General features: G+C 34.2%; 1 long non-coding RNA gene across 1 annotated transcript; it reads left to right on the top strand.

Moving 5' to 3' along the window:
* The first annotated feature begins 4,043 nt into the window (after positions 1 to 4,043).
* LOC140182751 (uncharacterized) lies at positions 4,044 to 4,792 on the top strand. Its single transcript, XR_011878846.1, has 2 exons — positions 4,044 to 4,174; positions 4,630 to 4,792. It is a non-coding gene; the product is annotated as an uncharacterized lncRNA (long non-coding RNA).
* Positions 4,793 to 14,333: the final 9,541 nt, after the last annotated feature.

The raw sequence follows: 14,333 nt of genomic DNA, 5'->3' as shown, positions 1-14,333 counted from the left end.
CCTTATTATGGCTTCTTTTTCTGTTCGTTTTAGTTAGAATACACATTTAGGACAAAAAATACATTTGATATCTATCAAACAATAGATAGCCGTGGTTTCATCTCCGAGCTGGAGACCACTCCGCGTTTCACGCCGGTTCCAGTCCCAGGTGGAGCCTCTCCTCCACGGTGGCTTCTCCTCCAGCGTGGCTTCTCATCTTAATGTCTGCATGTGCTCCTCTGTCACTCTGCCGTCACCCATCCCTTTCATCTCCTCGCTTACGCAACCTAACTTCCCTTTCATTGAATCGTTCACGCAACCTGTATTCTTCATGTTTTTGTTTGAACAGGTAATGATTAGTTGGAACCCTAGGAGCTTTGCTTTCTTCTCCTTACTTTCTCGTCCTCGGCCCTACCAAACTCTGTGCACGAGTCTTTCTTGGGAGTTTGCTTCGTCGCCGTTCATCCAGGTTAGCGTTTTTTCAATGGAGACTCAAATCCAGGATCTCCGATCAATCAATCAGGTGCATCCAAACCTATTTTACTCTTCATCGTTTTTCTTTTCCTTCATTGTGTACATCCTTGTGATCAATCTTGGTTATTGTTCCAGGGTTAACCCAGATTTAATTGTCTAGGGTTTGTAAAATTCCTAATTGTGCAAATTGCGATCATTTTTTGTATCTGTTCCATGGTTAAGCGAGATTCTATTGTCTAGGGTTTGTGAAATTTCTAATTGTTCAATTGTGATAATGTTTGGTATCTGTTTCATGGTTAGGGGAGATTTTATTGTTTAGGTTTTGTGAAATTCCTAATTTTTGCATATTGTGATCGTTTTTGGTATCTGTTCCATGGTTATCCCTGGTCTTATTGTGTATGGTTTGTGACATTTGTAATTTGAAAATTGTCTATGTGATTTGATTTGTTTGTGGGTTCATGTTCTTCGTTAGATTCTTTTCAAGTTGCTGTTAATTTTGAGTATGGTCTATGAATCTGTTTCATCTTCTTGATTTCGTTATTTAGAATTTGATGTGATTGTCATTTCTTCTTTTGCTATCTCTTAAATTGTTTGTTGCATGTGGTTTGTCTATTTCATCAATTTTTGGGATTTTATAATCATTATAAAGATTGTCTTCTTAATTACCTTTTCTTATATTTATGAATGATGGGTTTGTTTTTGTGAACGATTGTCTAGGTATGGGGTTTTTACTTAATCTACTTTCTCCATGATGATGTGATTGACAGGGTTCTTTCAGGAAATACAGAGTATAGACCCAGCTTCTCCTATTCAACTTTTGGATTTCCAATTTCATTCTCTCCTATTCAACTTTTGCATTCCGATTTCCATTTTGATTCAGTAATCTCTTTGGATTGTTTGGGCTGAATCTAGCAATTTTTAATTTTATTCTGCATTCAGAATCAAAATTTATAGACCCAGCTTCTCCTATTCAACTTTTGGATTCCCAATTTGATGTTACTAGGGAATTCTCTTCTAGGTAGTCTATTTGATGAGTGGTGATGTGATTGATAGGAATTGATTGATAGCTTCTTGGTGATTTATTTGCATTTTGATGAAAGCTTTTGTTAATCAACTCACTTGCATTTGAATTCTTTATTGGTTATGCAAAGAGTGCTGTATATTTCGCCTGTTGCATAGAAGTAGAGCTGATTGTCATAAATTTTTGTGCTTCTTTGATAAAGGAATATGCTTTTGCCACTTCCAATTCCATTCTCTCTTGTTTAAGTCTTGCATTCCCATTTCAATTCTGATTCAATGATCCCATTGATGGATCTTTCCCCTTTTTTTTTATGCTATGTCCATCAAATCCATTAAGTTTACCTAAAATGAATTGCTGGTTGCATGTGGGTTGTGAGAATCATTATCAAAGAATTGGTTTTGTAGCTAATGTATTCTATCGGTGGTTATGTGATTGACAAATTTTTATTAATGTTTCTGTATACTTTTTTTTCCTCATTCATTTGCTGTTTCCAATGTATGCCTACTTAAGACATTTACCAACTCTCATTGCCATGAGTACAATGATTGTTTGAGGTAGTTGATGACTACCTTCCCTATGGTGTAATGACATGTAGGTGCACTGAAGCAGGTATAGTTTGATATCTCATTTTTTGGTTCCTATTTCTTGATTTCTTGAAAGTTTTACTTGTTTTTGCTGTTTTTGTGTTGGTTCAGGTTTTGCCCCTCTCATTAGTTGTCTCTATGGCATTGAATGGAGATGGATTTGGACTCATATTTTGTTTTTCCTCCATTTTCATATTCAATTTGAATTAAAAAAGGTGAGCCTCTTTCATACAAGTAGAGCTAATTGTGATGCATTTGTGTGCTTCATTTAATTATATCCAAAGTAGAGTCATTAAATTCTATATATCAACTGATGAATCTATTTTTAATTTTTTACTTTGTATATATTCAACAAATTCATTTATGTTTGATTTCAAATTTTATGAAGCACTCTCATAATTATATTGAGAGTAGACCCATTGAATGCAATATTAAAATTTTATGAATCTATTTTTATTTTTTTATTTTCTGTATATTCAACAAATCCATAAAGTTTAGATCAAGTGAATTGGTGGTTGCATGTGAGTTATGTGAATCATGATGAGGGAATGGGTTTTGTACCTAATCTGTTCTATTGGTAGTGATGTGATTGACAGAAATTGATGTATAGCTTGCTGGTTGTTTATTTATATGTTTTGATTTTAGGTCAATTTCATTCCATTTTTTTATTCTTTATATAAAAGTACTTTTTGTCTAATTAGGAATTCCCTCCTCCAAAAACATATATCTTCCGTTGAAGATCTCTTCTGCACCGATAATGATGTTCTGCCATACATTCTTCATTGAAAATGTGGGCATCCCTATCAAGGTATGGGGTTTCTATCTATTTAGTCAGTGGTGATGTGATTGATAGGAATGAAGTGGCTTTCTCACAATCAGATGGCATCACTCCACTGTTTGTGTTACTAGAAAATTCTCTTCTAGATAGTCTATTTGATGAGTGGTGATGTGATTGATAGGAATTGGTTGATAGCTTCTTGGTGATTTATTTGCATTTTGATGAAACATTTTCTTAGTCAACTCACTTGCATTTGAATTCTTTATTGGTTATGCAAAGAGTGCTCTAGATTTCGCCTGTTGCATAGAAGTAGAGCTGATTGTCATGAATTTTTGTGCTTCTTTGATAAAGGAATATGCTTTTGCCACTCCCATTCAAGTTTTTCCCTCCCAATTCCATTCTCTCATGTTCAAGTCTTGTATTCCCATTTCAATTTTGATTCAATAATCCCATTGATGAATCTTTTTTTTTTTTAAGCTATGTCCATCAAATCCATTAAGTTTACCTAAAATGAATTGCTGGTTGCATGTGGGTTGTGAGAATCATTATCAAAAAATTGGTTTTGTAGCTAATGTATTCTATCGGTGGTTATGTGATTGACAGAAATTGATGTATAGCCTGGTCATTTATTTATTTTTTAAGTTCAACTGAATTTCATTACATTTTTTTGTCCTTTGTGTAAAAATTATTTTATATATCAGCTGTTGGATGGACATATAGCTCTTTGGCCTGAACTTAAGAGGTTCATTGAGAAAAGAATGGCCTTCTGCACGTAAAATGGCTTCATGGTATTGTTTATCTAACTAGCACATCTCTTTATTGAAAGAAAAATCTATTCAGCAGCTGCTCTTCCCATGAAAATGTCTTCTGCACACATAATAAGGTTGTGCTATATATTCTTCATTGGAAATTTGGCAATCATTATCAAGGTATGAGGTTTCAATCTCACCCATTTCCTGAATGTTGATGTGATTGACAGATTTTTATTGATGTTTTTGTATACTTTTTTTTCCCATTCATTTGTTGTTTCCAATGTATCCCTACCTAAGACATTTACCAACTCTCATTGCCATGAGTACAATGATTGTTTGGGGTAGTTCATGACTGCCTTCCCTATGGTGTAATGACATCTAGGTGCACTGTAGCAGGTATGGTGTGATATCTCATTTTTTGGTCCCTATTTCTTGATTTTTTGAAAGTTTCACTTGTTTTTGCTATTTTTGTGTTGGTTCAGGTTTTGCCCCTCTCATTAGTTGTCTCTATGGCATTGAATGGAGATGCATATGAACTCATGTTTTGTTTTCCCTCCTTTTCCATATTCAATTTGAATTCAAAAAGGTGAGCCTAAAGCCCTTGATTTTTTCTATAAAAGGATGGTTGGTGATCTACATTCAATGCACAAACATTCTGCTGTGTTCTATTTCCTCCTAAGCTCTGTCAACATCAGAATTTTTCTGTTTACATTTGATCTATTTCATCAACTCTATTTACCTCCTTTGTTTCTTTCTTTTTTTTTTTTTTTTTCTGCAATGCCTCCTTCATTTGATATGATTTCTAAGATGCATCCTCCTAGAGAGGCTTGGAGGCTGAAAGTTAGGGTTCTAAGGCTTTGGGTTGTACCCTCTTTTGGGAATCATGATGTTCCTAATTCAATGGAGATGATTCTCTTTGATGAGCATGTTAGCCCTTATTAGCTTCTCTTTTAAATATGGTGTTACTTGTTGTTTTTTAAGTTTTCAATTTTAAATGATGTGTTTCACTAATCTGATTTTGTTCTTTTGTTGGATTTTCAGTGTGGAAAAATTCAAGCTACAGTTAAGAAACCACTCCTTAATAGGTTTAGGGATCATATAGTTGAAGGTCAAGTTTATAGAATGGCATACTTTACTGTTGTGTCAAATCATGGTAGTTATAGAGCAACTTCTCATGAATTCAAATTGGTTTTCCTTCACCGAACCACTTGAAGTGTCTGAATATTATGTATATTCAAATGTACAGGAAATCATCTCTTTATAAAGGAATTACAGAAATAGAAATAACTAGAAAATGAGAAATATACTAGCCTAAAATTAGGAAAGATTTCTAATAATAAAATCCCTAAAAATAAGCTAAACTAAAACTGGAAAGGATATTATAATTAATTCTATTTACAGAAAAGATTCATGAAATAAATTAGGGATCTGATTTTGATTTGATCTAGTCAATACTCCCCCTCAAGCTGGCTTGAAGATATCCTTCATTGACAGCTTACTTATTATGCTATCAAAGGTCTTCTTGGGTAATCCTTTAGTTAGAACATCTGCCAATTGTTTCGTGGTCAGAACATATGGGATACAAATCTGTCCTCTCTCAATCTTTTCCTTTATAAAATGCTTGTCAACTTCAACATGTTTAGTTCTATCATGCAGAACTGGATTATGGGCAATAGAAATTGCAGATTTGTTGTCACAATACAATCTTATTGGTGGAGAAATGGGAACCTTTAGTTCTTGTAGGATTTTCTCTACCCATAGTGCTTCACATATTCCATGAGCCACTGCTCTAAACTCAGCTTCTGCACTATTTCGTGCCACAACACTCTGCTTTTTACTCCTCCAACTAACTAGGTTTCCTCCAACAAAGGTGCAATACCCAGATGTTGACCTTATATCCATGACATTTCCAGCCCAATCTGCATCTGTATAGGTTTCTACTTGAAGATGTCCATAGTTTTTGTAGAGTAACCCTTTCCCAGGCGACCCCTTCAAGTACCTTAGGATTCTAAAGACAGCATCCATGTGTTCTCGGCCAGGTGAATGCATAAACTGGCTTACCATGCTCACAGTAAAGGCTATATCCGGGCGTGTATGAGATAAATAGATTAGCCTCCCCACTAAGCGCTGATATCTCCCTTTGTCCATTACATTTTCTGGTTCAGCTGGCTTCAATTTTAAGTTAGGCTCTATAGGTGTTTCAGCAGCTTTACAACCAAGTAATCCTGTCTCTTTTAAAAGATCTAGGATGTATTTTCGTTGGTTCATAAAAATGCCTTCCTTAGACCTTGCAAATTTAATTCCAAGGAAGTATTTTAATGAGCCAAGTTCTTTGATTTCAAAAGCTTTGGCAAGCTTTACTTTCAAGTCTTTTAGCTCCAAGCTATCATCACCTGTTAGAATAATGTCATCCACATATACAATTAAGATGGCAATTTTATTAACTGCTGAATGTTTATAGAAAAGTCTATGGTCAGCTTGGCTTTGAGTATAACCAAGTCCCTTCACCACCATTCCAAGTCGTTCAAACCAAGCTCTTGGAGATTGTTTCAATCCATAGAGAGATTTCTTTAGTTTGCACATTTTATTCCTCCCTAGTTCAGCCTCAAATCCAGGTGGAAGTTTCATGAACACCTCTTCCTCTAGCTCCCCATTCAAGAAAGCATTCTTTACATCCAATTGATGTAAAGGCCAATTGTAATTCGCAACAAGAGATAAGAGAATCCGCACAGAGTTGAGTTTAGCAACTGGGGCAAATGTCTCTCGATAATCTACTCCATAGGTTTGTGTAAATACCCTAGCTACTAACCTAGCCTTATACCTCTCTATGCTTCCATCAGCATTGCACTTGATGTTGAAAACCCACCTGTAGCCAACCAATTTTGTATTCTGTGGAAGATCTACAATCTCCCAAGTTTCATTCTTCTTGAGTGCATGCCACTCTTCCATCACTGCTAATTTCTAATTGGGATCATCTAGTGCTTCCTCTATATTCCTAGGCTCAAACAGATTTGTAATTTTAGAAGTAAAAGCTCGATGTTTTTGAGAGAGATTTTGGTAAGAGACATAATTGGAAATAGGATGGTTGGTGCTGGTTTTGAGTACCTTTTTGGTGCAGGTTCTGGTTTCTTTCCTAAGGGCTATTGGCAAATTATTATTAGCAGTAGCAATATCAGATTTACCTGGAAGATCCCTAGGTACTATAGTTGGACCGTCTTCTGGGTTTTCAGATTGGGTTGGTGCAGAGATGATGGACTGGTCTCTATTCTTCTTGGGATATTTTCGAACATAACATCGAAGCTCCTTTTCTGATTGTGGTATTTCTTTTTCTGTTTGTGTTCCAACTAATTCTGGCAAAATTTCAGAATTGATTTTCACATCTTTTTTGGTAATTATTTTAGAATTTGTTTGATCAGTGAAAGTTGTATCCTCAATATGTAAGATAGGAGTGGGTAAAGGTTCATGCAAAAAATTTCCTTCACTTAAACTCTCCCCCTGAAGAAATTTTTTCTGAAAAAATGTTTCATGTTCCAAAAAAGTAACATCCATGCTTACATGACATTTCTTTGTGTGTGGATTGAAACATTTATAACCCTTTTGACTTGGGGAATAGCCAATAAAAATGCATTTTTCTGCCCTTGGATCAAGTTTACTTCAAGGGAAGGTGTATGCAAAAATACAGTACAACTAAATACTTTTAAAGGTAAATCAGAATGCAATCTACATGCTGAAAAAATCTTTTTGAAAATATCCAACGGTGTGCAGTAATTTAACACACGCGTAGGCATTCGATTTATGAGATAGGCTGCTGTTAGGACAGCATCTCCCCATAAATACTTTGGAACATTACCCTCAAACATAATGGCACGTGCTACTTCAAGAAGATGTTTATTCTTCCTTTCAGCAATGCCATTTTGTTGGGGTGTATTGGGGCATGTAGATTGATGTTGAATACCTTTTTTTTTAAGAAATTCACCAAGATTTTTGTTAAAGAATTCAGTACCATTATCACTTCTTAATATTGAAATTTTTGTGTCAAATTGAGTTTCTACCATTTTTGAAAAATACTGAAAAATTTTAGAAACCTCAGATTTTTCATGCATGAGATAGATCCAACATAGTCGTGTGTGGTCATCGATAAAAGTCACAAACCATTTCTTTCCAAATTGAGTTGTTATTTTCGATGGACCCCATACATCACTATGAATCAATTGGAAAGGTTTAGATGCATGATAAGGTTGAGAGTAATAAAGAACTCTATGACTCTTTGCACGAATACAACTTTCACATTTAAGTAAGGAAGAATCAATATTCTTAAACAAACTTGGAAACAAATGTTTGAGATATGGAAAATTAGGGTGTCCTAGTCTATTGTGCCAGAGCATTATTTGGTCCTTTATATGCATAGAACTAATACCACTAAATCCTTGAGCTACTTTATCTTCCGAAATATCCTCAAAATGATAGAGCCCGTCCATCATTTTAGCACTGCCAATCATCTTCCCCAAGGTCCGGTCCTGAAAAATACCATGAGTGTCAAAGAATGTCACAGCACAATTAGAATCCTTGCAGATTTTACTAATAGAGAGAAGATTACAGGAAAGCTTTGGTACATGTAGGACATTTCTTAGGTCAATGTTTTTGGACAACTTAATGGTACCTTTTCCAGCAATGGATGAAAAACTACCATCAGCAACTCTAATTTTCTCATTTTCAAAAGAAGGAGAATAAGTTTTAAATAAAGGAGAGAGGTTGGTCATATGGTCAGATGCACCTGAATCGACAATCCATGGTGCATTCAAGTTTGAGGTGCAGTTAAGGGACATAGGAATACTAAAATTACCTATTTGAGCCAAAGAACCACTAGGAGTACTAGATAAAGAACTGGAATTTAACAGCCTTATGAGCTGCTCAACCTGTTCCTTACTCAAGGATGATTTTTCAGCCTCATGAGCAGTTGGGGTAGCACGTAATTTGGGACCAGATTTGCTGCCTTTAAAATGTGCTGGTTTCCCATGAATCTTCCAGCAGGTTTCTCGGGTGTGACGAGATTTATTGCAGTGGTCACACCAAAGATTGGAGGGATGCTTCTGATTTGATGAACTTTTAAGTGCAGCAGGTGCCACTAAGAGTGCATTAGACTCCAAAGTCTGTTCAGTCTTGCCTTTTCTCATCATCACAGCTCTACGAGTTTCCTCTCTTCTAACCTCAGCAAAAACTTCTCCAATTGAGGGTAGGATTGCTCTTCCAATAATTCTGTCACGAACTTCATCTAACTCCACATTGAGGCCTGCAAGAAATTGAAATATCCTCCCTTCTTTCACTGTTTGTTGGTGGTGTTTGGCATCAGCGGCTGAAATCCACTTGTAGTTATTGAAGTGGTCAAGGTCCTGCCACACCCGCTTCAATGTGTGGAAATATTTGGTGACGTTGTCACTCCCAAGATCAGAGTACATCTCCTTGACACTATCCCACAATTCTTTGGTAGTGGTATAGTACATATAGTTACTACTGATATCCTCCTCCATTGAGTTCACCAGCCATGTCATCACCATGGAATTTTCGGTATCCCACACATTATATTGTGTGTCAGTGACGTTAGGCTGGCTTCGCTCACCGGTGAGATATCCAATTTTCCCTCTTCCACGAATGTACATCTGAACTGATTGAGACCACCTAAGGTAGTTTGACCCATTGAGTCGAAATATGGTGATTTGAACTGAATGGGAGTCACCACTAACTAGTACCCGCTGCTCAGATTTTAAATATGATGGAGTAGGAGTGGTGTTCTCCTTTTGTTCATGATTAATGACTGAGGAACTGTCAGCCATATCTATAAATCAGAGGCACAGTGTAGAGATTCTGCTCTGATACCAACTTGAAGTGTCTGAATATTATGTATATTCAAATGTACAGGAAATCATCTCTTTATAGAGGAATTACAGAAATAGAAATAACTAGAAAATGGAAAATATACTAGCCTAAAATTAGGAAAGATTTCTAATCATAAAATCCCTAAAAATAAGCTAAACTAAAACTGGAAAGGATATTATAATTAATTCTATTTACAGAAAAGATTCATGAAATAAATTAGGGATCTGATTTTGATTTGATCTAGTCAACAGAACCACTGTTGTAGCTGTTGATGAAGATGTTATCCCTAAGACTTGTTTCAACATGTTTCCTTTTTCTGAGCTGCTGAACATGACTCAAGATTATGATTTTTTAGTTAGTGTGTCTATCTTCTTGGTTTGCTGTTATTCAAGTTTTTTTAACAAATGCTTTCAATATTTAATAGGTTGTGTTTATTTGGAATAGATGTCATTGGCCTTTTAACTTCAGTGGGGGAAGAGAAAGAATATGCAAAAGAGGAGAAAATTGTGAAAATGATTGTGCTTGAATTAACTTCAAAAGAGTATGTTGATTGAGTCATTTCTCTTGGTTTCTCTTTATGTTCTAATCATCTTTTTTCCTTGTTTTCTGTTTGATCCTTTGTCATGTTTTGAGTTTCAGTCTTACAGTGCGATGTGCATTGTTTGGGGACTATGTTAATCAAGTAAATCATTTCCTTGCCTTTGGCTATGTGGAACAGCCTGTTATGGTGATTCAACTTGCTAAAGTCAAGTTCTTTAGGGGTAAATTGTTTGTTTTCTGTACATCTCATTGCTACTCTAGGTGTTGTCTCCAATAAACTTTGCTATACTATTTCTGTGTTGCTGTGTAGGTCAAGTAGGCCTTCAAAATGTGATGTATGCCACTTAAATGTTATTTAATCCTGATCTTCTTGAAGTTGTTGAATTCAGACAGAGGTTAGGATGTTTTATTTTGTTGATTTTTATTGTATTCTTTATTTACAACCAATCTGGAATAACAAGTACAAGTATTTGCATAATTTTTTTTTTAGTATGGTTGAGCAAGATGTCAATGGTACCCAACCACTGTTTATTGCAAATGAGGGTAAAGTTGTCTCCTTGGGAGATGATTTCATGCGTTTAACTAGAAAATACACTATTGAAGAGCTTCAAGATAACAATGAGGTTGTCTTCTTTTGAGTTAGTTGTGTTTATGTTTATTTTATACACAAATGAATTGAAAAGGAAAATGAAAGAACAATTTCCAGATCTGTTTTTTCATTTATATTGTTAACAAATGTTGAAATGCCGATTGCATAGGAGGGTTCTTTTATCATTTTTGGTACAATCCAAGGTATTGTTGAGGATGGAGGTTGGTGGTATTCTGCTTGTGTGTGTGGAAAGGGTATCTATCCTCAAAATGGTGTATATTACTGTGATTTTTGTTTGAAGCACATAACTAATGTGACTCCAAGGTCAGAAATTTTGTTCAAAATGTCTTTTCATTTTGTCTTGTGGATTGTTTATAAAAATAATGTTTCTTGGTATTATTTATTCCGAATCATTGTGTTCCTTTTTTTTCTCCGCAGATTTAAAATTAAAATAACAGTTGAAGATCATAGTGGGGAGGGTATTTTCCTTCTCTTTGATCATGAGGCATCTTATTTGCTTAAGAAATCATGTGCTGACTTGTTTACCGAGGTTCAAAGAGATGCAAGTGTATGTTCTTAATTTTTTTTTGTGTATTGTTCACTTTATGGGATGTGATATGTGTTATTTAAACTCTGTATTTCTTATGTATTATTTTCAAAATAGCTTGTATGTGGGGATACTTATCCTCCCATATTCCAAGGGCTCATTGGAAAGAAGTTACTGCTGAAGGTTGATACCAAAGGTGTGCCACATGATACATTTTATGGCACTTTCTGAGTTAGGAGAATATATGATGATCCCACCATTATTTCCATGTTTGAGCTTCCCGATTATGATGCTGATGATGAGTCTACTCCAAAAAAGGTTAGATATACATATAATTATTTTTACATTGTGTAAATTCATGTTTTGTTCCTTTTTTTTATTGTGCTGTGGTGAATTTTTCTTACGGTCTTATGTATTTTTAAACTCTTGTGGCATATGAATAGGAGCCTGATTTACAAATATCTGTTCCCTGTGGAGAAGGGGATATTGGTATTAAGAAGGAGTCATCAAAGACTTTTATCAAAAGTGAGAAAGTTGTTGGTGAGTCTTCTGGGATTTTATCTAAATCCCCAGTTCTTATAGATTTTCTGGCTGGAAAACAGTCTGCTGTTTTCGGAGGGACTGAGTTTGCTTCCTTAATTAATGGTGAACATAGAAAAGATGAGAAAACACCCAGCAATGATACTGTTAGTGATACTGTTAGTGATGATCTTTCTGCTGAACTGGATATATTGCTTAGCTCACCGGAAAAAGAAACTCAAGTGCTATTATATAATATTTTTTTCCTTCTTCCTATGTGTGTTGTTTCTAAATGGATTTTGCATTTCTTGAGTGACTTTCATAGCTTTTGTTAATTTCTTTGTGATAGGAGGTGTTGTCCCACGTTATTGATGCACCTTCCCAATATGGAGAAGCTTATTCATAAAAATCATGTTGTCACCTCCAAGGGCAAGAGGAATCTAAATCCCCAATTTGAAGAGGCGGCTGCTGATGCAGATGGGCGTGGGTTCAAGATTGCCAAGGTTAATGGAGTTTGATTTAAGGTGTGGAATTGAGCTGCTGTGTCTAGGTGTAGGTAGTTTATATAGTATATCTCCAAGTGTTTAAGAAGGCTTGTGATTCCAAATACATCGAAATGTAATCATGCTGGCTGGATGGTATTTTGATTTGACCTTTTTGGATTGTGTCGAACAAATAGGATTGTCAGATATAGGGGTTTTCTTTTTGTGTTGGCTCGGGTCATCTGTCAACTAGGTCTATTCTCAACTCCTTCTTTTGTAATAGTGACTTTGCTAGGGATTGGACACATTTTCAATGTTGTACCCTCTTTAGGTTACATACTAGGATATGTAATCATATGTTGGGATCCTCCTTATCATAGGAGAGATGGCCATATGTAATTGTGTATATCACTATCAGTATTTTAATGAAATGCGGCAGTTCTTATTTTTATTTCTTTATTGTTGTACAACTTTATCTTTTCATGTCAATTAGTTATTGGTGTTGATTATAATACTTTATTTTTTTTTATGTTTTGCGTTATCAAAGGTGTGCATGGTTATATAAGTTCTTTGTTGGTGTGTTTCACAAGTTCTCTTCACAGCCACCTCCCCTTTTTTTTACCTCTTGCTTATAGGAACTTAACAATGTGGATGTCTTTTGGGCAATGAATTAGGGGTAGTTCTTGCGATTTATGTTTCAACCTCTTGTTTTCTTTAGTATGAGTAACAAAAATGTCTCATAATTCTGTTCATGCTAGAGAATATACGCGAAATTCTTTGAAAAGAAAACGAACACAAAGTCACCATCGAAATGCAAGAGGTCAGTATTGAATTGACCTTCGTGATATTTTTAGTGTTTTATGTTCCATTTTTCCGTGATTTCATGTCTATGGGAGTCTTTTGTAATTTATTTTCGTTTTTTAATGTTTTTGAGGTCCTCGATTCCTCGATGCTTGCTCTCTTTGAATGATTATATGTGTAATTTTTATTGCTCTACCTATATTTTTTTAGTTAATCTTTGTGTTTCTAAAAATTTATCTGTTTATTTTATATGTTTTCAATGTTTTTGTTTATTTTTATTTTTTAGAAAATTTAGTTGAAGTGTCCCAGAATGTTAATCAGAGTTCAAATCTTATCTTGTCATGTATAATAATATCTTTAAGTATTTTATTCCTGTCCAATTTTATTTTTGTTAAATTATATTTTAAGTTCTTTGGATTTATATCTAATAATAGATTGGTTTGTTAATTTATTATTGTTTTTTTACATTGTTATAAAATTCTTTATGGAATCATTTAGATCAGTATATAGGTTTAATTTATATTGTTGTTTCAAACATACACAAGTACTAGAGGTTAATAAATTGTTTAATTAGTGTTTATTCTTGTCTTAGACAATATGAAAAGTTTTTTTGTTATGTGATTGGATTCACGTAATTAGTTAATTAATTAACTTTTCTAGCTAAATAATAGACGAGGGGTATTTCTTGAAACTTTCTTAATTTGATGTCATAATCAATAGTTGTATATTAAAGAAAAGTTTAATTATTCTGTCGGTTCCTCTAATTTTTTGAAATCTTTTGTTAGTTCCATATAAATATTTTTTCTTTTAGTTCTGTCTGTGAAATTTTTTTTTTTTTTAGTTTTTTCAATTATGCCTCTATTGATAGTGATTAGGTCAATTGTATAATGAGATGTTTACAACAAAGAATATGGTGCATGGATTCAATTAAAAGAAAAAGGAAGCCTTTGCAGCCAATTAAGAAAAAAATTTGTGCAATGACTCAGTTAAAGTTAAAAAAAATATATGCACTTGGTTAAAAATTTTACAAGATTCTATGGACCAATAGAGTCATTAAAGTCTAAAAAAATACAAAATGATTCTCATAGTGATTTAGCTTATTTAATTGCAACCTAGACAATTAGTATGAGTGATTAAAATAATGAAACAAAGTCTATTCTAACGTTAAAAAAAATCAAACTGTTCTTGAATGTGCATTAAGCTTTATTTATATTTAGTTATTTAATAAATCAATGTTAATTCAAATTGGTTTTCGTAGTTTATTACATTTTTAATGTTCAATTTGTACGCTGATTATTAAATAATTAATTGATTTCTTATTTCATCATTATTTTTTTTTTATGTTTGGTTGTCAAATATATATTTACATAAATTTGTGTTATTTTAAATTAAA

The sequence above is a fragment of the Arachis hypogaea genome, chromosome 20, assembly GCF_003086295.3.
Source record: "Arachis hypogaea cultivar Tifrunner chromosome 20, arahy.Tifrunner.gnm2.J5K5, whole genome shotgun sequence".
Classification (NCBI taxonomy): domain Eukaryota; kingdom Viridiplantae; phylum Streptophyta; class Magnoliopsida; order Fabales; family Fabaceae; genus Arachis; species Arachis hypogaea.
Note: the sequence above shows the minus strand (reverse complement) of the source record. Positions and strands in the feature narration are given on the sequence as shown.